The following is a 24591-nucleotide window of genomic DNA, read 5'->3' as shown; positions in this document are numbered from 1 at the left end:
ACCGTAGGAATGAAGCGATTTGTGCTTAGAAACCAGCATGGTGATTAGGTTGAAAAGGTTGAGTCATTTAGATTTATGACTTTAGTGATTTTTTCCTCTTTTATTTGCCGAGGTTTAGATATGCATTCTCCTGCCAATCTAACGCAGGTGAGTGGATTGATGTTTGAAGTACATAGCAGTTCCACTGAAAATGGATTACAGCCAGGCCTTTGGTATTCCTGATCAGGTTTTTCAGTAATTTGAGAGCCTCAAAATAAATTCCATTTACCTCTGTTGTACTGGTCTGTAGGGAAAAAAACTGTTACAGAAAAATGTACCTTTAAAGTTAAGAAAATGAAAAGAAAACCCTACATTATCTGCATATGCCTCATTTCTGATCAGCATGTTTTTTGGTGTTTTTGCGAGCCAAACAGTGAAGAGAGTCTTAATAACTGATCTTCTGGAAGGAGCTGAAATTGTTGTTGGAGCCGTTTTGTACATTGGAGCCACTTGGGATTCCTTCACCATGGCAGCAAGACAGGGATCACTGATCCCTCTGAAAGTTTCTTGGATATTACAATCACAGGACATCTGCTGCTACTAATGCTCCCCCCGAGGACTTGTGAGGAATGAATATTAAGGAATGAGTAGTGATGGTGCAGACTATTAAAAGACTGAGTTTAAAAGTAATTGGTTGTTATGTCTGCATTAATATTATAAAGTTAATACTTTCGGTTCTCTGAGATGTGTGTTTGTAGGAGAGACACACTGAAGCACACCTCTCTAAACACAAGCAGTAGGAAGCAAACATGGTAACAGTAACCAAAGCACCTTCTTATGCAGTTAAAGTATGATTATGATTGATAGATGACCTTTAAGCAACAGATACACTATCTGAAACAATACAGTCTAAGAAACAGCAGATAAACGCAGCTTAATGTCACAGTACTGGGCCTCTGACACAGTGTTTTTGTGTTTCTCATATTTTCATTTGGTATTGTTGACTTTCCTTTTGAGTCTATTCCCTTTTGTGCCTCCCTGCGTTGTCTGTCATGTGTATCTTGCATGTGAAGTTCTGTCTCCACATTGAGTCATCTGTTTCCCACTCGTGTCTCTTGCTCCCTCTGTTCCCTGTGTTCAATCAGGCTGTGTCTTAGGGTGTGTCTCATGTTTCCTGTTTTATTTTGATAGTCTCTTGTCCTGTGTCCAGCGTATTCAGTGTTTTCATTGTTGGAAAAAAATCTGTTTGTGAAATTTCTTTCTTCCTAGTATTCCACAAACAACTAAGTGGGATTATTGCAAAGTGGAAGAGTTTATGAACCACAATGACTTCGTCACAATATGGCAGACCATGCAAAGTTGCAGATGAGATTGATGAGTGCTGACACATAGTGCAAAAAATGTACCAACGCACTGCTGACTCAATAACTGCAGCGCTCCAAATTTTCTCCGACATTAACATCAGCACAAAAACTGTGCACTGGGAGCTTCATGGTGTTGGTTTCCATGGCTGAGAAGTTGGTGTAATGTGTAGGTACTTGGTACCTACACTAGTTCTTTTGTCCATATGCTGTATTTCCTGTCACGTCTTTGCTTTTCTTAATAAGAACAAAATGTTAAAATGGGAAGAGTCAGATCAAGCCTAACAGACAGGTCATCAGGAGGCCTGACAGGATGTACCATTCTTTGTTTCAATGGCACAGCAACGTTACTACAGACAGATTTGGTTATCAGTTGCTGTGCAAGGCCTGAATAAATCAAATGATCTGCTGATTCAGCCCACAGATTCTCTCCATTAGTTCCTTCTCATGAAACCTCGCCTTTGTAATACTGTGTAATGTTAGATTCTCACATGGACAAAATGCCTCAAAAAGATATAAAGCATTAGTGGCTCTGCATCACGAGTGGCACTGGTACCATTTCAGTCTATTTTATTCCAAGTGATATTGGTATGTTTAATGGAAAACTGCACTCCGTCTGGGTACTTGGACTACTCTTGCACTTCAGAGCTTTGCTCACTTGGTACAAGTTTCCTTTTTTCTGTATTAGTTTTGTGATTTATTGTTGACGCTATTGTTGTTGTTCCTTTGTATTCTTGTACGCAAACCCTTACTAGAGAGCAGATTTGCCCTTGTGGAACAACAGCGATAACTCTGAACCGCAAACATCTCAGCAGTAATGGTTCCAACATACATTGCTGTACATTTAGGTTTGTTTGCTATTAAGATTTTTTATGAATGCTACTACAGAACGATCTCTCCTAATGTGTCTGTGTGCACTAACTGTTGTAACTCTGTCACTTTTCGGCATCATTTCACCAGCGATGCTGTTATCTCAGAACTTCTGTTTCAAAGACTCCTTACAATAACTGTGTATGTGTGTGTGAGTTTGTAGTAAAGGATGTTTATATAGGCTATACACAGTATGCAGTACAAATCAGGAGAAGCTGATAATCGATAACTACCCTGAAGTCTAATTGCCAAACAACGCATTTCTCCAAGATATAGAAACAATACGTCAAAGAAACACGCAGAATAAAATGAATTGATTACTGTCTATAGATTTGTATTTCAGAATGTGCAAGCATGCAACCAGGCAGACACACACAAACACACACATAGACACTCACGTTTTTCCTTCTTACATGTAAAAACCAAACAATAAGCCTCTTACATTGTAATTAACAAAGAAACAGAAGTTAACAATAGAATCTGATGATAAGACACGTTCTCGAATGTTCCACCCAAACCACAAAGCAGCGTGTGCGGTCTGATAAATAGGCATAAACGCCTGGTTTGCAGAAATGCTGTGACTGTGGAACTGCAGAACATTTCTGTTAACATAACTGAACTCTGCTGTAAAGAAAACAGTGTCATTTTGAAAAGGAGCTTTTCTTATGTGGCTGAAGGCTATGAAGTATACTTTAAAGATCGCGCAGGCTAATAGAGCAGGACTCGAGCCTTGGTTTCAAAGGTGGTTTTTATGGCTTTTTGCCTGATCTGAGCTCATAGATTGTGTTTATTTTCTCTTTATTGTTACTGTGGGCCCATTGTCCACATCACTCTGCTTCACTGAAATGTGCTTTCTTCAGTGTGAATTACAAGTTTCTAAGGGAACATTCTGAAGCCTGAACTCTTGAGTCCTGCTGAGGTCACTTCAAAGGGCACAGAAAAAAACCCTGCGGCGTATTAAAGGTGGTTCCAGTCAGCAGGGGTCATATGTAATCACTCCTCAGGTTACCTCAGTATGGAATCTTAGCATGGAGGGGATTTTTTCCGTACTTATTTATTTAATTTTTCATTGCTGTGGATAATATTAAGATATATTTTTTACAAATATCTTTTCATTGCATAGTGAGTACATTGGGGCATTTTAGATGAAATAAAATACAATTCTTTAATCCCTGAGAGCCTGAACCTTGGAAAAAAAACCCTAACCCTATGTATGAACTTTAATTAGCATCATATTTGCTAAATTTTTACAATTCTCCGATGCATTAGAATGTATTTTGGAATTTATTTAAGTTTTCTGGACGGAAAGAAGTCAAACTAATGATGGAAAGTTCTCAAAAAACTCACAAAAACTCATGTATTAAATATAATACAGCCACTGTCAAGGGTTTAAATTGGGAAATTATCAGAAAATATTTATACCACAAGGGAAGAATACACTAAAAATATTAACAGATACTTTAAAGTCGTAAATGTTTTAGTATGGCGGTTTACGAGGGTGGACACACTTTTGGAAGAACTTTAAAGTGGCCATTTGAGGGCCTCCAGGTTTTTGACCCCCTTCGCTTCATTTTGAAGCCTTGTGGACTGAAAGTTTTTAACAGGCATACACTAATGGAAGCAGTCTTTGTAGCTGTGTCTTTATTCTGAGAATCTTGTAGAAAGGACCGAACAGAAAGTGCTCAAACTCTTGAGAAAGTACACGTCGCATTTTCTGTGCAGATGTTGCAAATACTTGACCTTCGTACAGTCGCAGTACAAATATATGTCTGATTGAATTAGAGAGTATGAAACTGAGATGCTGCTTGTGTGTAGATATTCTTCCCTTTATAGATTGTGAGTTGATAGGAGACAAGAGAGAATATCTGAAGTAGTATTGCATGGGTAGTGTATTGAACCCTAAGGGCCCTGTCACAAACACTGGTCAATACAGAAAAGAGAACATTTCCCTACTCGTTGCAAGTGGTCGCTGGCAGTCACTGTGAAATTGATTGCTAACAACAATTTTTGCCTTTTGAAATGTGTCGGTTTCAGTGGTAAGGCACAACTTTTATTCTGGTGTAAAAACCAAAAGCTTACGTTGCACTTTTTCTTGTAGTTAATGTTTTTGCAGACAAGTTGACTTCTTCCACGTAAACTGTGGGCATCTGTAACCAGAACAATAATAATGAGGCTTTTGGTACAACTGGACTGGCTGCTAATTGGACTCTAGAAGTGTATTACTGAGGCCTAAGACCACCAGAGCAAATCAAATAGTAACTGGACTTAAGTGTATTCTGGAGCGCCTAATTTTAAGTTGGCGACTGAGAGAGCTGTATGGCACAGAAAGACCAGACGGTGTAACAACTGGTTGGTTTAAATGCGCAACAAATGATATCAGGGAATGTTTTGTTAAAAAATAAATATTGACTGAGTTTCTGGAAAGAGAATAAAGGATACTGGAGCTGCATACGTTAGCAGTTAGAAGAATCAGTCACATTCAGCTGTGGTGGTTCCTGCTTTGACTGAATATTTTGTGTTTCGGTTTAACTCCCCTCCACACATCATACTGTGTGTGTGTGTATTTAATTTCTAGTATTCAAACGTCACAGAGAAAATGTGGGTTTTTACTCTTTTCCAGTTCTCCTTTATGAGATTTTGTGGTGTGTGTGTGTGTGTGTGTGTGTGTGTGTGTGTGTGTGTGTGTGTGTGTGTGTGTGTGGTGGACGAGGGTGGCCAAAGGTAAACCTCGAGGGTGGGGCATACAGCTGAAAAGCCACTGTAAGCTTAAAGAAGTTTGCAAAATGCAGCAAAAATGCTTAGCCAGGAGTTTAACAGATGAAAATTATTCACTGGGGCACCATGTAAGGAAAACCAGACCTACTGGGAAAGAATTTGAAAAATAAAACCATGAGCGAACATGCATAAACTCAACTGACTGTAAGTAAGTTTACACCTTTTAAGAAGCCGAGAAATGGACCCGTCTCTGCATATTTCGATCATGGAAACAAAAAAATAATTTTAACCTCATGAAAAAAGTTCAAACTTCATACTGGACTGTGTGCTGAAGTTCATAAAGGGAGGTCATATCATTGGAGATGAAGTTAGTTCATTTAAATAGTTAATGCTGACTGTGAATGTGAGGTTATTTGACTCCTAATAAGCTTCAGCCTTGTTTGCCAGACATGCTTGTTTTTTCACCTTATGTTAAGGCCACAGACTACCTACAAAAGAGTGATGTCGCCACCATGACTTCACTGACTGGGTCGTACACAACTGTTCTAAAGCCCTGAGGCTTGAGTCCCTTATGCAGTTTAAATTGGTATAAAACGGTGTCCTTATTCTACAGTGGCCCTGTGAAATGTCAAATACACCAAAACTTGAGAAAAAAAAAAACAGCAAAATACACAAAACACAATAGAAATAAAGAAAATACACAAAGGAAATCGAATAAAACACAAAGGAAGTTTTTATGGGGAGGCAAAAACGCAACATAAAAGCTGCAAAAGTGGAAAAGGGTCGCATTGAGACACGCTTAAAAGAAGCAGAAGATTCATCTATGTTGTCAGGCAGAAAAAGATGCATGTGGTGTGTGTTTTAATTGCATGATTCATACAATTCTACAGATAAATGTTCGCTATTAGCTGTTTACTGGTAGCTTCTCACCTCCACAGCTGTTCTATCACGCTCTTGTCTCCTAAAAACACTTCTGTTGTGTTTCGTGAGGGTTTTTCTGGATGTTTTTCTGTTCCTTTGTTGTTGTCTTTTTCCCCTACTATTTCTGTTATGTGGCTTTGCAGCACTTTCTGTTGTTTTCTCAAGTTGCCATGCGTTTGACCCCTCAGGACCACCGTACTGTACCATACGGATGTCATGAAGGGGGAAATTAGCCAAGGAGACCAAAATCCCTGTTTCTTAACCAGCTGTGTTCCTGTTTATTTCTGCAGGTTAAGTTTTAAATTTTAACATAGTCTAAGGGGACTGACTCGTTTTTTTGGAGCCGGTCTCCAGGGGCCATTAGAGGAACTGCATTTTTTTATACCTCTGTGCTGGCTGCATTTCTTAGCCCTGGAGGTTTTTGCTTGGTTAAGTCAGATAAGTGTTACAGTCTCATGTTCCTCTTGGGTATGAGGGAATATTATTGGTTTTAATGAAGTGAAATACAAAAATCATAACAGAGCCCCCCGGATGACACCACTGACAACCCACTTTTTGTGTCTTGTGTTTCTTCTCCTTTATGATTTTCATGTTTTTATTACAAAAGTTTTTGCCTTGATAATTAGTAACACTTGAAATACAAACTTTGTCCCGGGTTTCTAGCAACATAGAGGTGATGTACAAAGACTCAAAGAGATGAGGCTGAAAGATGCAGGGGGAGGTGATATTATAATCAGCACTTCCAAAGCTACCAGTGCTGAAATTAAACAAACAAAAATTTTAAGCAGCAGAGATATCAGCCTGTGATGATTGCCACTGGGAAGGATTTGTTAAGGGCGAAGAACGATGACAATCCAACGCTGTCCCCTGAAGAAAGGAGCATTTGGACAGGCTGGATGGGGAATTGCCCGAGGCCCTACTAAGGAACAGAAGGAACAGCTGTCCTTGACACATACACTGCACACAAATATCTGTGCAGGCACGCAGACAAACACATGTGCATGGACATGTACATGCAGAGTGCACACACAAACACACACAGTCAAACTAAGCCTGTCTATTGTTGCCTGGGGGCATATTGTTTGCAGGGAGACGATTGATTCCACAGAAGCCGACGGGACTGCTGCTTATATCGAAACCTCATATTTCTTGCACTGCAGAGGAAGCACCTCGTATGAGGCTCTGTGCAGACGTGTGTCCAAACGCAACCTTAATAAAATATAAAAATCGTCTCCAGTTCCATTTCTCCTATAACTCAGCTTTATGTCCCTCTGCGACTTGTTAACATAGAAGGTCATTAACTGACCCATTTAAAGCAGACGCTGCTTAAGCCATCTGAGAATTGATAAATCAATGCGACACACATACATGCACGTACTGTACATAAACAGATACTGGGTCTTTAGGGAAGTGTTAAGGTGCTGGTGAATTATGGCAGCCATTATGTTTTCACATGAAGCTTTTCCTGCTTATCGGCTTGTGTTGGCTTCACAGAAACACTTCATCTTCCTTCTTGGTGGAGCTTTGCTCTTGTTGAAAAATAGAAACACTTTTGGCATAAAAAGTTACCGTCTGTCAGCCCTGTGTTTAGAACTTAAAGGCAGCACTAAAACAGCGATACAGCGCACATCTTCAACTCATAAACAGCATGGAGGCGAAATATGTCATTTTGGAACATCATGTACATTATAAAAAAAACAACAAAAAAAAGATGACTGTCTCCATTAGATTTGTTACACGCCAGCTCTATTAGAAAACAGAAATCCTCAAAACCTGCAAAAGCCTTCATTAAGTTATTTACTAGCTTGGAGTGCAAGACAGATATTTATAAAATAAAAACTTTATCAGGCATTGGTAGATTTGAAAGCAAACATTTATGTTCTTGTTGTAGAGTTTCCAGTCAAATATCACTGTGAAACAGGCAAGGTGCAGCAGGTCTTGAATAAAGGAGACCAGACAGGATTAAGATTTTAGTTGGTAACTTTAGGGTATTTAGAAAAGGTAAAATTGAAAAGGAAGACTTTTTAAATCAGAGTTAGCATCAAGTCAGTTAAACTTGTGAGATATTGATCTGTTCAGTTAAGTAGCAAAGGGGGTTGTGTTAGGTGTGGCTGTGTGCAGGCAGGAATAGGACCCAAGGTGCAGACTCCGGAGACAGAACTTAAACAAAAACCGCTTTAATGCTGAACGCAAACATGACATAACTGGAAAAAACTCAAAATAAACTTACACCGGTGGACAGGCAAAACACACAGCAAAGTAAACAGTAGATCGCGACACAGACACCAAGAAACACAGGGCTTAAATACACAGAGGGAGCAATCAGGGAATGGGTAACAGGAGGGAAACACAGCTGGGGCAAATCAGGCCTAACGAGACAAGGGGAAGCAAAACCAGACACATTAACATCAGACATGGACTTTCAAAGTAAAACAGGAAACACATAACACAGACTGAACAAAGACACAGACTCATATGCAGGCACTACCAAGGGGATATAGGAACTTAAGATACACATAGACACGAACTAGACAAGGGGATGCAGGTGATAGGGGAGACAGAGCAACTAAAGAAGAGGGAGACATAAGCCATAAGACGGAACTCAAAGAAACCAAAAACTAGAAAGTATAAATAATAACATAAACGCAAACACCCTGGGTCAACGACCCAGACATCCTAACAGGTTGTTAATCAGTTTCAGCTGCTTTGGTGTTAATGAAATTAACAACAGGTGCACTAGAGGGGCGACAATGACAACACCCCCCAAAGAGGAATGGTTTTCCCTCCTTCTCTTTTCTGACTGTTTTTTTTTTTACGGGTTCTGCATTTGGCTAGAGTCAGTGTCACAACTGGTAACAAAGATCGTCCAACACCTCCAGGATGGCACTTCAATATGCACCATTGCCAAAAGGTTTGCTGTGTCTCCCAGCACAGTCTCAAGAGCATGGAGGAGATTGCCTGCCTCTTGGAGTTGCTCTAGGAGAGCTTGGCAGGGCTGTAGAAGGTCCTTAAACCATCATGATTATGTCAATAAGGACCCAAAGTGTCTACTGGGTCCTCTACTCACTGCCTGTCATGGTGGAGCCTGATTGACATTTGCCATAGGATACCAGAACTGGCAGGTTCACCACTTGCACCCTGTGCCTTTTACTGATAAAAGAAGGTTCACGGTGAGCATGTGTGACAGATGTGAAAGGGCCTGGAAAAGGTGTGGAGAAGGTTAGGCTGCCACCACCAAGCTGGTCATGCTTGGTGGTGGGTCTGTGATGGTATGGGGAGGTATATCTATGCAGGGACGCACAGACCTCTACAGGGTAGCCAACAGCAACCTGACTGTCATTGGGTATTGGGATGAATTCCTTGGATCAATCGACGACAGACCCCACTTTAATGCAGTGGGTCCTGGTGCAGGACAATGCCCGGGCCCATGTGTGAGAGTATTCACTTATATGAATATGAACAGACGTCTGTGAAAATGCTAAATCAAAATGTTAGTGATCTACAAATACATCAAAGGCAAGTAGATAATTATCAGTCATACCTGTATGTTTCTGACACAACAGTACTTGTTGAAATAGATGTTTGCAAGATAATATGCAGGCAACAATATGCTCACCAGTCTAGAAAAGTGGAAGAAGTTCAGTTCTGCTATACTGTATCTTTTTCAGATTTTCCTTTCTTTTAAGGTACTACAAGTCCCCGTGCAGACCTCTAAAACGTATCCAAGTAAAACAGAGTGTGAAAGGAAAATCAATCCTCAAACAACTTGCTCACAAATCATAGATGTGCACTGAGGGGGTCACAAAAAATCTCTGCTTTTGATTACAAGCAAAAAGGGAACCACAACTCTAAAAGCCCAAAGTGCACTTTTAAGTTTGTAGAAGTCTCTCGTGTGGATGAATATCATCAGCATTAAACTGTGCTATTCAACAGCCATGGGTACGTACCTAAAGATTTCTCTCCAGATGCTGCTGATCCATCCATGTATCCAATGTTCCCTCTAATTTTTCACATGTCTGAGCAAACACACAAACTCCCTGAGCGATCCCTTGGACAACTGTGAGCAACATTAGACGTGTGCACACAACTTTATTATTATTATTATTATTATTATTATTATTATTATTATTATTATTATTATTATTTTGCTCTGACTTGTATTGTGAGTATGAGTCTGTGGTCTGGGAGAGAGTCCTGTATGACATTTAATTTCTGTCCACTATGAGAGAAAGGAGAACAACAGCCTGATACCTGCAGGCCTGACAACAGGAGATGTATCACTCCTGTCAAAACTATTGACTACACTACACACTAACTACACAAGATTTGCGCTAAACGTCTGAAATCTCGCACATCTCAAAACACCGCTGTCACTCCTAAAACTTCCCCCTTCCTAAACAACTAAATGCCATGTTGCCATCTAATTTGATTGGTCGACATGGTACATTTTTCGACCAATAGGAAAGGCTGGGGGATGGGGGGGTGTTTTTGCTCACAGGCTTTCTAGCGTTTTCCTTATAAAACGCAGTTTTTACCGTTTCTTCCCACAGTAAATATAAACAACGATAGTGTTCAGGAAAAATAACAAACATTGCATATATTTTTTATAATAACTCTGGTTTTCCGTGGTCTATCAACACAATTTAAAAACTATAAAAAACTTTTTCCGTCAATTGTTCCGTCTGTCCTGCTCACATCTCCAATGGTTGTACACGTTGTAATTAACGTGGCTTCACTCCACATCAGCCACGCTGCTTAACTAAAACACCGGTGTCGGCCCATAAGGACGCTGTCATAGCCTGTCAGCAACGTTGATTAGCTGCTTATACACAAATGTGAATCGCATTATTGGCTGGACTATGGGATAAAGTGGCATCGTTCTAATCCCATATGGGAGCAGCCAGTCACTCACTGACTAACACTGCAAAACAGAGTTGTTAAAGTATTAATGTTAATTTCAATTCAGGTTAGATTTTTTTTTTGTGCACAATGCAGAATTTCTGTGCGCAGAGACTGTGCCAGCAGTGCGCAATTAGAGGGAACATAGCATGCATCCTTTTTTTTTTTTTTTTTTTTTTACTACTTATCCAATTTAAGGTTAAAGAGGAAGGGGCTTATCATTTGACTGGTTGCCAATTGACGGCAGGGCTAACACAGAGAGAACAAAAGCATTCATACTACAGCCAATTTAGATGCATGTCACACAGGCACGGTGACAACATAGAGAAGGTCCTGGTGGGTTTGAACTCAGGACCTTGGTGAGTGACCACTGCACCACTGTGCTGATCAATTAAACAGGTTGTGTTAACTTTTTTTTGTTAACTTTGGTAGAAGCTAGTTGTGCCTTTACTGTGCTATTAGTTTTCCCCTGATGCCAGACTTTGCAGATGGCTCAGTCCTCTCATTAAAAATTACTAAAATTGATCTGTGGAAGGAGAGCTGGATTGATTTTTTTTAAAGAGACACTTTGAAGAAGAGGGTCCCCACCAACACTTGCCTGTACAGTGACCATTTTACCTGTGAAATTATACTGAATTACTGGAGACACTGCAGCAGTGCACCACCACAGTTTAAGCTTTCTTACTGTTCACCAACACAATGGCACTGTGATTAGCACTGTTGCGTCACAGCAAGTAGTTCCTGAGTTTAGTCCCACCACCTGGATTCTTTGTGGAGTTTGCATGTTCTCCCTGTGTTTGCTTGGGTTCTCTCTGGGTGCTCCGGCTTCCTCCCACAGTCGAAAGACAAGCAGTTAGTGGGGTTAGGTTATATGGTAACTCAAAACTGCCCATGAATGAGAATGATTGTCTGTCTTTATGTCTTAGCCTGGTGACCTGTCCAGGACGTACCCTGCATCTTGCCCTATGGGAGCTGGGATAGGCTCCAGCCCCCCTGTGACCCGGACTAGGATATGCAGAAGAAAATGGATGGATTTACTACAAAACTGGCAAAACGGGTGTTAAAATGAGATAATGCTTAAAACTTGGCCGTTCTCCTTGGGGTGATGGGATAGTTCTCTTGTCAGTGAACGTGCACTAAAATCATGCCTGCCAGCTTGAGAACTAAATAAGCTGACGTTCCATGGAACCTTTATATTTTAGTTTCTTTATATGAACTGTGAAAGGATAAAATACACTCAATACTTACACACAATTACAGATTTCCACCTTGTTGATGTGGATGCTGGATGAATGACTGTCACCTGCTAGTGTGCATTTCCTGAATCACTGACAGATGGTAAACAGCTGACGAGTAAACACACACTGCCATGCCATGCTTTCTGCAGAGCTGAGCATCAGCTGTGTTTGGAAGTAGTGATGTAATAAATGTAATAAAACTATTTTTTTTGCTTTTTTTGTTTTGTTTTTTTTGTAGCGTTCATTTATAGCCAACATTCATAGTCATAGATTTTTTATGTGCCATTATGTGTTGATGAGTTACTCACCAAAACTATAAATCTGAGCTGTAAAGAGAAATGTTTTTGTTGCTGTTTTTCACTAGCTGGGCCCACGTCCTCATTGAAGGTTGGGCAGCATTTTTTTAGTAGATAAAGGCGAATGACTTAATCAAGAATTGAGGTGTGGTTTGGGGAAGGCCTCGATGGGGACTGGCGGTGTCTCCTGGGCCTGGCAGATCCCCATGTACTAATTTGAAGTGAAAAAGCGAGGGAATTGAAATTCAGATAATTTATCTCCAAATAATGTTACGATTGGTACACTGAATTGCCAAAAGTATTTGCTCATCTGGGTTAACGGGCATATGAACTTGTGTAACATCCCATTCTTAATCCATGGGGATTAATATGGAGTTGGCCTACCCTTTGCACATATAACAGCTTCACCTCTTCTGGGTTTAGGGGGGTGTTTATGGGAATTTTTTACTATTCTTCCAGGAGCACATTTGTGAGGTCTGACACTGATGAGGGATGAGAAGGCTTAGTCTCTGCTTTAAATCCTCCCAAAGGTATTCTGTAACATTGAGGCCAGTCAAATTCTTCCAGACCAAACTTGCTCATCCATGTCTTTATCGATCTTGCTTTGTGTACTGGTGCACAGTCATGTTGGAACAGGAAGGGGCCATCCCCAAACTGTTCCCACAAAGTTGGTAGAATTAAATTACCCCAAATCTCTTGGTATGTTGAAGCATTAAGAGTTCCTTTCACTGGAACTAAGGGGCTGACTCCTAAAAAACACCCCCACACCATAATCCCCCCTCTACCATACTTTATATGTGCCACAATGCAGTCAAACAAGTACCATCAAACCCAGACTCATCCATCAGATTGCCAGATGGAGAATCATGATTTTTCAAAGCAGAGAACACATCTCCACTGCTCTAGAGCCCAGTGGTCACATGCTTGACAGCACTAATTCATTCATTAGTTTTAAACCTAATTTAAAGTTTGCAAGAAAAGGAACATAGTGTTTTGTTAGAGTAAAATAATAGCTGGGTGTGCTTTAGGGCACGATAGGGCCATTATCCTTGGTTTGTCAGCCAAATTCAACTGTCACTCATGACATGATGATGCTCAATGGCCAAATGTTTCAAAACAGGATTTCACCATCGATGGATGATGTCAGGGTGGGGTATCTTTTATCTTTTTTTCTTTGTCATTTCACAAATAAACAAATATTACTATTCAAGGAAAAAGGCAAATCTCAGAATGAATGTAAACAAAACCCACCTGACAACGTGGCCGCTACTTAAAGCGCAACACTGCCATGAGGTGATTCCAGGGGTATTTCTATTAAGAGGCTAGGAAAGCACAGAGATGAAAACAAACACAGTCTGAAGGGGTAAATCAGTGACTTCTGTAATTGCTGAAGGGGAAAATCCATATCGCATGAATTAAAACAGAAGAGGACAGAAAGGGTAGTGGTCACAAAAGAGTCAATTTATCCAATGGAATCCAGTTTGAAATAAATAGAGAAAAGCACACGAGCGTGACTAAGAAAAAGTACATCTGGAAGAAAGTGAGTGGCAGTTTGTATGCAGAACCAGCTGGATTTCTTACTTGGGCAACCATGTGCTGCTTGACAGAGTGGCAATCCCCCGAGTGGCTATGATTGATTTTTTTTTAATCTTCACCTTTTTCTGCTTGACTTTTCCCCCCTTACTTTACTGGATATTCTGATTTGCCCAAAGGAAGCAATATATTAAGTCATCTGTTTATTGAACAAGTTTTTCCTACTATTTCAGAACAGCTCTTTGTCTGCTTTTGCGTCCATCTTGTTGTATACTGGGACTATGAAGGTCTTAGTTGGTTCAGAAAAGGGTGAGTTATGTATTTAGTTTTCTCTTTTCTCTTGCTCGAGAGATGGTAGTATGTTATTGATTGCAAAAATGTATATATATGATAATCACAGATCCTCCATGTCAGTCTTACGACAGGAGAGCTTCATACCCATTTTCATGAAAGTGTACATTTATATAGTGTAAATGTAAAAGTAAGTAGTTCCGTGCATTTGGTTACTTCCTGTCATAATGGTTTGATTGGTCAGCTCCTGAGTGGGCTCCACCCACCATTCCTCATCCAGGATGTGTTCAGCCTTGACAAAAAGTCTTTATTTATATGGAGACTGCCAAAGTATGAGAAAGTTGTGCAGGTATGTGTGTATGAACTAGATTATCTGCCTGACAGTCTTTATCGATACGCACATTTTGCAAATTGCTTGTGAGAACCTGAGAACATTTCTGCTCCAAATCCAAGCAGCTGCTCAGTTTTGTCTTAATATCAAGAGCCCGCGCCAACTTGGAAATGTCCACTGATCATGCTGCATTCCTTCACACATATCTGTTTCTGTACAGAAAACATGCCCTCCACCCTCTGGGACTACAGAGCTTATGGAAGTGGCATAAAAACGACCTCTAAAATGAGTCTTAGTTTGACGTTGAAAAGACACCCAAAACGACCACATTTAGATTATAAAAAGGCGGTCCTACACACGCCTCTCGCCCTGTGACAACTGGTATAGGCACCCTGAAAAGGATAAGCGGAAGAGAATAGATTGAACTTCAAGAACATGAGGTATACCTTTAATTTTAATATTCATACAGGTGTTCTGACGTTGTGAAGTGCCACATCTTGACTGTCTCTGACCTGCTCCCGTGAATAAATTCTAATCAGACTTTTAGCTTAATGCTAATGGGACCGGGTGGAAGTTAGTTGATTGGCAGGAAATGATGTACACTTCTTAAAGATAAGTGATTAGTGAAGTAGCAAATGACTGGGCCTCATTAAAACACCCATGCTGTCACACACACACATGAACGTGCACACACACAAGCACGTCCTCTGGTGAATATGCATGAGACTTGATGCTTCCTAGTGGGATGACAGACTGTTTCCAGCCCCCTTTGATCTGAATGCCCGCTCACACACATGCGCACACTTGCACACAAACAAACACACTGTCCCTTTGAACCCTGGCCAACATGGTGGGTCAGGAACACACAGCCTCCAAACTGGACAGGAAATGGAGCCGGTCCATGTAGAAAACAGCATCAACAAACTCCTGTTTACATGTTGCGTAGAATAAATGGACAGAGGGGGGAAGACATGAAGCAGAGGACAATGAGGAAAAAATACCAGCTGAGGACAGACAGAGCAACGTCTGTCGAGCCTTTCTAGTACTGCCACGGTCTCTTAGGGTTGACTGTAAATGCAGCTAAGTATATTTGTGTGTATGCACAGCTTGTGCGTGCGTGGATGCAGATGTTGGAGTTGCTCATCCGTGAATGGTATACTGCGAGTATTTGTGTACTTTTAACTTGTGTGTCGGCGTGTCTTTCTGTTGAATAGGCTTCTTGTCATTGACCTAAAAACAGTGTGAGAGCCTGCCAGTGTCGCTTAAATCCTCTTTTCTTCTCCATTCCCCCAGTCTCTGTCTTCTACTCAGCGCACGCACTCGTCTTTGTGCATATGCGTGAGTCTTTTGGCGAGTGCGTGCACGCACGCGTCAGTGGCTGTCTCTATTTAAACATCATACAGACTCACAAATGGCGTTCCTGCCAACGGAGATGAGAGCACACTGTTCACAAAGACTTACTCTCCCGCTCTTTCTCTTTTCCACTCTCCTTCTTCAGTCCCTTTTTCACACTTTGAGGTACCCATGGGATATCATTAGTCTTATTACCGCATCGAGATAAATGAGCGCATGTATGTCTGTATGTGTGAGCACACTGTTACATATGTTTGTGTGAGAACCATGTGGTGGTGGAGCTGCTGAGATGCTACACATCCAAACCCACCCTGAAGGCTTGGATATAATTACGGAATATGAGTGATTACAGATGCTGCTTTCAAAAGATTTCAAGTGCAATGTTATTTTTCTTTTCCGTCTTCATTCTGTCCTCCATCATGTGTGTGTACATGTGTGCTTCTTATTTAAAAAAAAGACACTTTTTCTTTAGCCTTACAAAAGGTAGAGCGATGTGCTGTTGTTTTATCAACCTTGGTAAAGGAGGAGCGATGTTGCATCACCAAATCTCTCCTTAAGGGGGTGAGGGTTAAGCATAATTACAGCTGCAGCTTTCATGTTTTCTCTTGCCTGGGCTAGTCTTCGCTGCCACCGCTGGCCTTTCGTTCCATATCAAAGGAGACTTTGGTCCTCTGGGGCTGCAGTCCCAGACAGACGTTGACACAGATTAATGCACACATATGCAGACCCGCACACATTCATCAGGATTTTATTTGGTGGTTTGCATCAGTTAGGTTTTAAAATGTTGTGATGTCGATCAAGATTTCATTTACATTTTAACTCTATTATTGATTTTGGGCAGTAGTCAGTTAGGCTTTGGATCTTGTTTTTTTTTAGTTCTGACACAAAAGCAGTTTTTGATTTTGCTGTCAGCTGTAGTGGACTAATTTATTAAACTTATTAAAGTTCATCACTTTAATCAAAAACACTTCTTCTCTTTCTCACTTTTTCTCAGCTTCTTTCCATCTGACTGTTTCAAAGTTTAAACCTTAAAGATTTGAAGGCATAATAATTAATTTTATTATAGAAAGAAGAATCTTTTACTGATAAATATGCGCATTAGTATGTAATTACTTCTTCTAACAAACTGATGCATTGGTGAACGTATCCATTAAAGATGCATAGTTGCAGTTTGTGGAAGCCATACTGTTGCCCCACCATTTTGAATACAGTGGCCAAGGCGAACATCATGTTCCATCTAATCACATTTTACGTATGTGGTTAGAGACTGGCCACACATGTTGAACACATAACTTATTTTTTCATTTAAAGATCACAAATAGCTCTTTTAAACTATATGTGACCATTTAACCTTTGCACATGTAACTTTCCGTAATCTCTTTCTCATTATGGCTTTCTCCTCCCTCATTACCACCTCATCCTTTTCCTCCTCACCTCAAGGGTCACCTCTTGAACTGAAGTCAAGGATCTAACACACAAAAACTTGCATCAAAATGCTAATTTATTGATGTTGTTGTCAGCTGATTATACATATGACCCTGCTGTCCCCAGACACCTGACGCTTCCTAATCTAAACAGCAACGACAAGTAATTTTAAGCTAACATTAGCCAAGCTACTGTTGGGCTTGAGAGACCTAATAGTCCCACTTTCTCTCTGCTAAACAGTTTGATTACATTGTTGCAACACAAGAGAGCTTATTCACGATGTCTGAGTCCAACAGTGTTAGATTCACTTCAAAGAAAGTTTCACTACCATCGGCTAACAGCAGCAAAAACAGCAGTGCTTACCTCGGGGGTGGCTCCTGATGTGTCCATTGGACTGTGAATGTAAGCTAGAAAGCACTTAGACATATGAAAAAAATGTTTGCATACATGTGTGTGTGAATGAAGCATGTTGTATAAAGCACTATAAAAGTGCTATCTAAGTTCATTTATCATTTACTGACAGGAAAGGTGATCATACCCCAATAACTCAACTCAGTATCACTGTCATCAGACGGAAGTGAGCTTCAGTGACTCATCAACTCGTATCAGATGACTTTTTTTTACACTTCCTATAGAGTAAATAGACTGGACACATATCGACAGCTGAGGTAAGACAGCCTTTTTCTCACCACAGGTGAATGGGGGCATCATACATGTTTGATAATCTAAATGAAAGTTTATTTGAACACAATTATTTATGGTGCTTAGCATAAAAACCTAAAAAAAAAACCTAAGTGAAAATATATTTTGATACAGTTCTCTGCATTTGAGTTCTGCTTTATTAAATCCAACCTATACTTCATCCTAACCTCTAACCAACATACCAGGTTTAGCTTTGACAAAAAGCCAAATTGTAGACTGGGAAACATAAATATAACACTTAAGGGTCACATTTACTTTGGTAATGATATAGCAGTGCTTTTTAAGATTCACTTATGAACAAAAGCTACCATGATGTGTTTTTTTTAAATTATTACACTGTGCTCTAAACATAAAATTATAGCTTTAAATCCCAAGTGATATTAATTAAATATTAAACAGCAACAAAGCCTTTGAACTTTTTTATAGTGAAATTTAAACTCTAAAATGTTTTCTTAGTCATCCAAGTCGTAAAAGGTCTAAAAGTTATTTTAGACCTGAAGAAGATTTGCTTTCTTTCCAAGCTCCTTGGACTCTTCACTCTAATCTAAAATGTGTTAAACTGTAACTTTGAGAGTAAATATTTCATGCCATATTCGGTGGCTCAGGTATTCAGGCAGGCAGCTGCTGAAAAAAAATCTATCTAAATCATTGTGTCACACCTCATGTTGCTCCAAGAAATCAAATATTCAAAAGCTTAAATACAGCCCATGCCTTTTCCAATAAACATCTTTATCAAACACCTGAGTAATGCCCTGATTATTTCCTTTTACCTCTTTCTTGAGCATGCACTTGGAATAGTCTGTCTGTGTTTCCTCATCAGAGAAGGCTCTTCCTCTTGTAGCATTTGCATATAGTTTTCTTCTGTTTCATTGTGCTTTCTGAAACCAAAGTGTGCTTAGATGAGGGCTTATTTCTTCCATACTAGCTCATCTTCATCTGCATTGTGACGGCTTCTGTTCCTCTAGCCACGGGCTAATTTTCACTTTTCTTGTCCCCCATTGCTGAGCAACGGCAGTAACATTAACCTAAAAATGTTAGCTGTGAGCTAGGAGGAAGGATGCTGATGAGCATGTGTGAACTCAAACAAAGGTTATGAGCACAAAAAAAAAGGAGATTGGTGAGGCAAGCTTTGGGTCCTTGTTGGAACTGAAAGTAACTGTAACATTGTAATACATCACACATTGTATTATATATTGCAAATATATATGTTGTAACTGTGACAATAGACATATACAATACACAACTGCCACAAATGAAGGTGACATTACCAGCAGCTGCACTGTGACAGGGGTCCAAAGCAACTCAAAAATGCTCGATAGGCTTCCTTCTCACCTCTGCTCTCCTCATGTCAGTCATCTGAAGCCCTCCACCTGTCGGCATTTTATTCTGCCTGCCTGTCTGCCAGATCGGTCGACCTGTAAGTGTGTTTTTCCACACTAAATGAGCGATTGTGTGCCCATTTGTGTCTGAATGTAGGCCACATGCGGAGGAAATGTGGCGGGTAAAAACACACATGGAACAAATAGGGTCTGCAAGTGAATATTCTCAAACTGATGATAGTATACCACAACTGGCCAAAGAAAAACTGACAAAATTAATTGTGGATGATTGAAAAAAAGAAAAAAGATTTCTCTACACTTGGAGCCTTTATGCCAGCTGCACTTGTTGCTGTCTTCCATGTGTAGTTTTTCCTGTGTTTGTGGGCAAGGACAGACAAGAGCACCTGAAGCATATGCCTAGTTGCAGATTCGGTACATATGCTTCATATGGTCGTCACAGGAGGTCCCACTCCTCCAAAAGAAAAGAAGAAAAAAAACCAAAAAAGCGAAATAGGTGCTGTAATGTTTTCAGTATTTTGCTATTAAAATGTATCATAAGTTCTTGAAGCACATTCAGAGTTCTGCTTTAGATTTTGCCTCCTTTTATTCCTCAAGATCCATCAAGATGATCCCACACTGCTACAGTGAAGTTGAGGTCCAGGTGCTGGGAGGCCAATCCATTACTGATAATCCTTCACTGTGCGTTTTTCTATCCAGGTGTACTTTTTTTTTTTTTTACTGCATTGGCACTGGCAGTGTGTTTGGGATCATTGTCATGCTGAGAGATGAACCTGTTCCCAATCAGAGGCTTTTCTCGTGGTATTACACGATGGATTGAAATCTGACAGTACTCATAAATCCCAAACACCACTGGCTTAAATGCAGCACCAAGCCATGACAGAATCTCTACCTTTCTCTCTCCTGACCCCCTCCATGCATATTGGCAACTATTTGAGCTACAGATTTCAAGTTTGGATTCATACCTGTTGCCACTTCAGTCCAGTTCTTGTGTAATTTGGCATAGCTCAGCCTTTTCTCTTCCTCAGAAATGGCTTCTTGACAGCCACCCTTAGACTGACACGATTTCTGATCAGGCTTTTGTAAACAAAAGCTTGCTCAAGTGAAGGGAAAGATGCATCTCTTGGGTCCTGGTCTTTGCTTGATCTTTTACTATTTTGATACTGTTCATCTGTTGTAGTTTTTTTTAAGGCTTACCACTTTGTCTTTTGACTATTTGTCCAGCTTTCTCAAATTCCTAAAGGCACACTGCACATTATGCAGTACAAAAATACTGTTTTATAGTGTCAAACTGTGTTATCTATGGGACTTTTTATGGATTCATCTCTCTTTTTTTTTAGATAGGCTGCTACTAACAAAGTGACTAAAATCTTCTGTCTCCTCTATGTCCTCATCTTTAGTGGTCTCCACAGCAGGTATCTGCCTCCATCCTACCCTGTCCCTTGCATGCACCTCTGTCAAACCAACCATTTGCATGTCCTCCTTCACTAGATCCATGAACCTCCTCTGAGATCTTCCTCTTTCCTCCTGCCTGGCAGCTCCATATCCAACATCCTTTCTAGCATCTTTTCCTAGAACCTTTCCTAAGTTCTGTGTTAGCTGTAGATGGAACACTGTTTCATCTCTTGATTTAGGTGCCATTTCTGTGCTTAAATGAGCCACATTCGCTCACATTCACACTTATGGTTAATTTAGAATCACCAGTTAACCTAACTCCACTACTTGCATTTCTTTGGACTGTGGGAGGAAGCTGGAGTACCTGGAGAGAACCACCACAAACATGGGGAGAAGATGCAAACTCTACACAGAAAGGTAGATTCAAATTCAGGACCTTCTTGCTGTGCAGCAACAGCGCTAACAACTGCACCACTGAGCCGTCATAGTTAAGAAAAGTAGGAAATCAATGATTACGAGGCTTGATAGAGAATTTTCTTTATATTTGTGTCCTTGACTGGTCAAACCACAATAAATAACAATATCCACAGTGATTTTCCTGTGGTTTGAATATCGCGAGTCTAGGCAACTATCCACTCTTACTAGATTGTATCATGTCATCAAAACAAGAATACATTTAACAAGTGTTAAGTTTTTGAATTGCATGCATATTTTACATGTTTTAATTACATTTAACATAGAAACATGAAATTATTTGGTTCAAATTACAAGTTAAACTCTTGTAAATGTAACAACCACCCAATTTCACCCAATTTAACAGTCAGATGATCAATCAGTCGTTCAGTCATTCATTTTAAAACAATTAATGATTCACCCTTGAATCTAGCTTCTCCAATATTATTGTTGGTCACTCTAGAAAAAAGTGACGGACCTGATTCAAGTCGCCTTCACAGCTGCCTAAGATATTTTACGAGCTTTGCTGAGTTTGCTTTTGGACAAAAAACACAAAATTATTAATGTGTAAAACTGTGGTTATCATGGTTATCTGGAAGAATTGTGCATACAGATGTAAACACATCACACATGCATTTAAAACTAATTATAAAACTTCACTCAGTTATAAATAGAAGTCATGTTGAACTAGCAGGTTAGTTCAACATGACCCTGTAATACGTGCATGCATACACAGAGTGAATTTGCTCAGCTGTCACTGAGAGTACAGAAAGAGTCAGCATCTCAGACGACACCTCGACGGACAATTAATCAAATAACAATCTGCTAAAGCGACAGAATGGCCTCTGCAGTGTTCTGACACATTAGGCTCAATAAGATGATGTTTAATTGATACACAGAAACATACTGTAGGTGAACATTCACATGCGGTGCTCAACTCAAAGTCATGAAACTGGGACAGCGGCTCTTTGAGTTTCTTGAAAAGATGCTCACAGGAGACATCCAACCATGATCAACAGCTATCCTGGTTACTGGCTTTTGTCCAAAGGAAAAACGTGTTGTTAAATACCTTAATGTGACACAACATCTCTTAAATATGCTTAGTTGTAAAGGTCTCGAAGTGAGACACTTTTACAGCAGGTTCGAGGTGTCCATGGGTCAGTTTCAAAATGTCCCACTGACTTTCAACAGTCACACAGGAAGTGATGTATTTTATATCCACAGTCGACCACAGTGCAGGGCGGATTTAGTGAACTACTGCATAGTGGTGCTGGGGTCCTGCCAACGCGCATGACTCACAGCTCAAAACTTCATTCTTATTTTCCAGGTGTTTTTGAAAGTCACTGTGTTGTGGGGAGAAAAAAAGATACTGCCAAACTAACACCAGAAGTATGACTCACTTGTTTTTACAGTGAATCAATTTGATTATGCATCTTGACTATTTTATTCAAGAGTTCAAGAATTTTTGCCCTTCGTTTAAACTTTTGGAACTTTTGAAGCAAAAAACAAAAACAAAACAAAAAAGCACTGAAATAATTTTGTGAAATCTGGATAAAGCAGAGGTGCTTTATAACAACACACACAGATTATAAAACTCTCTGCTGATACTTAGTAAAAATATCATTGTGGCTGATAGCAGTCAAGTCTTTCTTCTTTTCTTTTCATATCACGCATTTCCAGTTTTGTTCCAAAGAAACAAAGAAATCTTTATAAGTCATACACCTTCATATCAATCTTCATAAATCTCATCGTATGTAAGAAAACAACTGAACTGTTTGTCACTCTGTCTTTAAACATTTAGCCGGTGAACAATTGATACAATAGATAAATATTAGCCACTCGTGTGAGTGAATAATGATGCAACACAATCAGTAAATGATATCAGTCAACAAAGCAAATATATATATATATATATATGAGCATAATCCTACCAAAGTCGCTTTTGAATAATAGATGGAGTTACTCTAAACTTTTAGTTGAGGTTCACTTGATATGTTTAAGTCTGCATAGATTACAAATCAGAGCGGATTTAGTTTGTTTGGTATTGAATATTGATTTTTGCTAAAAGCTCCCATGTGAACTGATTGTGTTTTAGTAGATCTATAAACTGATCACGCACAGTGTAATCAAAGCTTTAATGTCATGAATAAATCATTTTACCTCTAATAATCAAACCTTGGTTTGAAAAAGCATGTTGGGAAATTAGGATCATCAAAGTCTTAGTGCGAGGGCATCTAAGAAGAGGCTGAGGCGGACTGATGATCGCTGCAAATAATACATGCAAATCATACAGAGAGGGTGTAAGAATACTTTATGTTGCATTTCATTGATTTGTCCATCTAAAGGTAATAATCTTCCTTTTAGCGCTGCGTGCAGTGCAAATGAGCTTTGAAAACAACTACTGTGTGCTTCACTAATGTCGCATCTTTGAAGCATCCAACAGAAATGTTCTCATTTATTAGATTTGTTTTATTTCCACCCGAAGAACGTCAGCCCGGTGCTTGCTTGCCAGCTGGTGTAGGAAATGTCTCTTTAGCTGCTGAAATCTCCGCTACATTTACCAGCTAATCGATAACTTTGTCATTAATCTGGTGCTGCATGAGAAGGTAGGTGTGCCGTGGGCTTTTCAGTGCCTTTCTCCTGGAAGCAGATGCTGACACATCTGGACGCAGTTTTGATGGGAGCAGAGGGAGTGAAAGAAATGAGTGTAGTTGAAAAGCTAAAACACGGCGCTGGAGGGAACTAAATGTAATGTTGACATCAGGACACAGGCGATAATGCCCTGTGGGCTCATTCTGACCATTGTTATTGCCTGCTGTAAATCTACCAAGTCAGGTAATCTTCAGATTTTGAAGAATCCTTTAGTAAAAACACACAGAGTGGCTTTGATATGCTGATTAAGTTTTCTGTCATTTAACTCACCCTTTTTATTCCATCAATAATAATATGGTGATTCATCATTCAATACTTAAGTCCCTCGTGGGGATGCTTTAATACAGTAGGTCAGCGGTCAGCTGCCTCAATAACCCAGCAGAAGCAGGAGATTTAATATGCGATTCACAAAAGCTCCTGAGTGGTCTGCTGTGCAGTCCTGTATGATTTTACTTACCCCACATGCCCACAGAGGCAGACACGAGCATGGATTTATGCAAATGAATGAGGTGTCTTTCCCTCTGTTTCTTCCTTTGTCCCCCCACCCAGCCTCATCTGCCCCTAATTCCTAAATACTCAATCATGCAGGATGAGGGTCACAAGGCTCGGGTTCACTATAATGCCAGCCATCACCTGCAGCCATGTAGCGCTAGGTCACTGGATTTATATATAGTTTCCATATCCATTAATGCAACACAAAACATAAGCCAGAGGACACCCAACTGTGTGTTTAATGTGCACAACTTTTAACAGAAGCTCTGATATTTTTTCTTCTTCTCTTTTTAGACCACAGTACATGTTGTAGTGGTGATATGTGGTTTCAGCATTCATAGCGCTTTT

Source organism: Haplochromis burtoni, unplaced genomic scaffold (assembly GCF_018398535.1).
Source record: "Haplochromis burtoni strain Fernald_Lab_line unplaced genomic scaffold, NCSU_Asbu1 Contig_504, whole genome shotgun sequence".
Taxonomy (NCBI): Eukaryota; Metazoa; Chordata; class Actinopteri; order Cichliformes; family Cichlidae; genus Haplochromis; species Haplochromis burtoni.
This window is presented reverse-complemented; position numbering follows the sequence as displayed.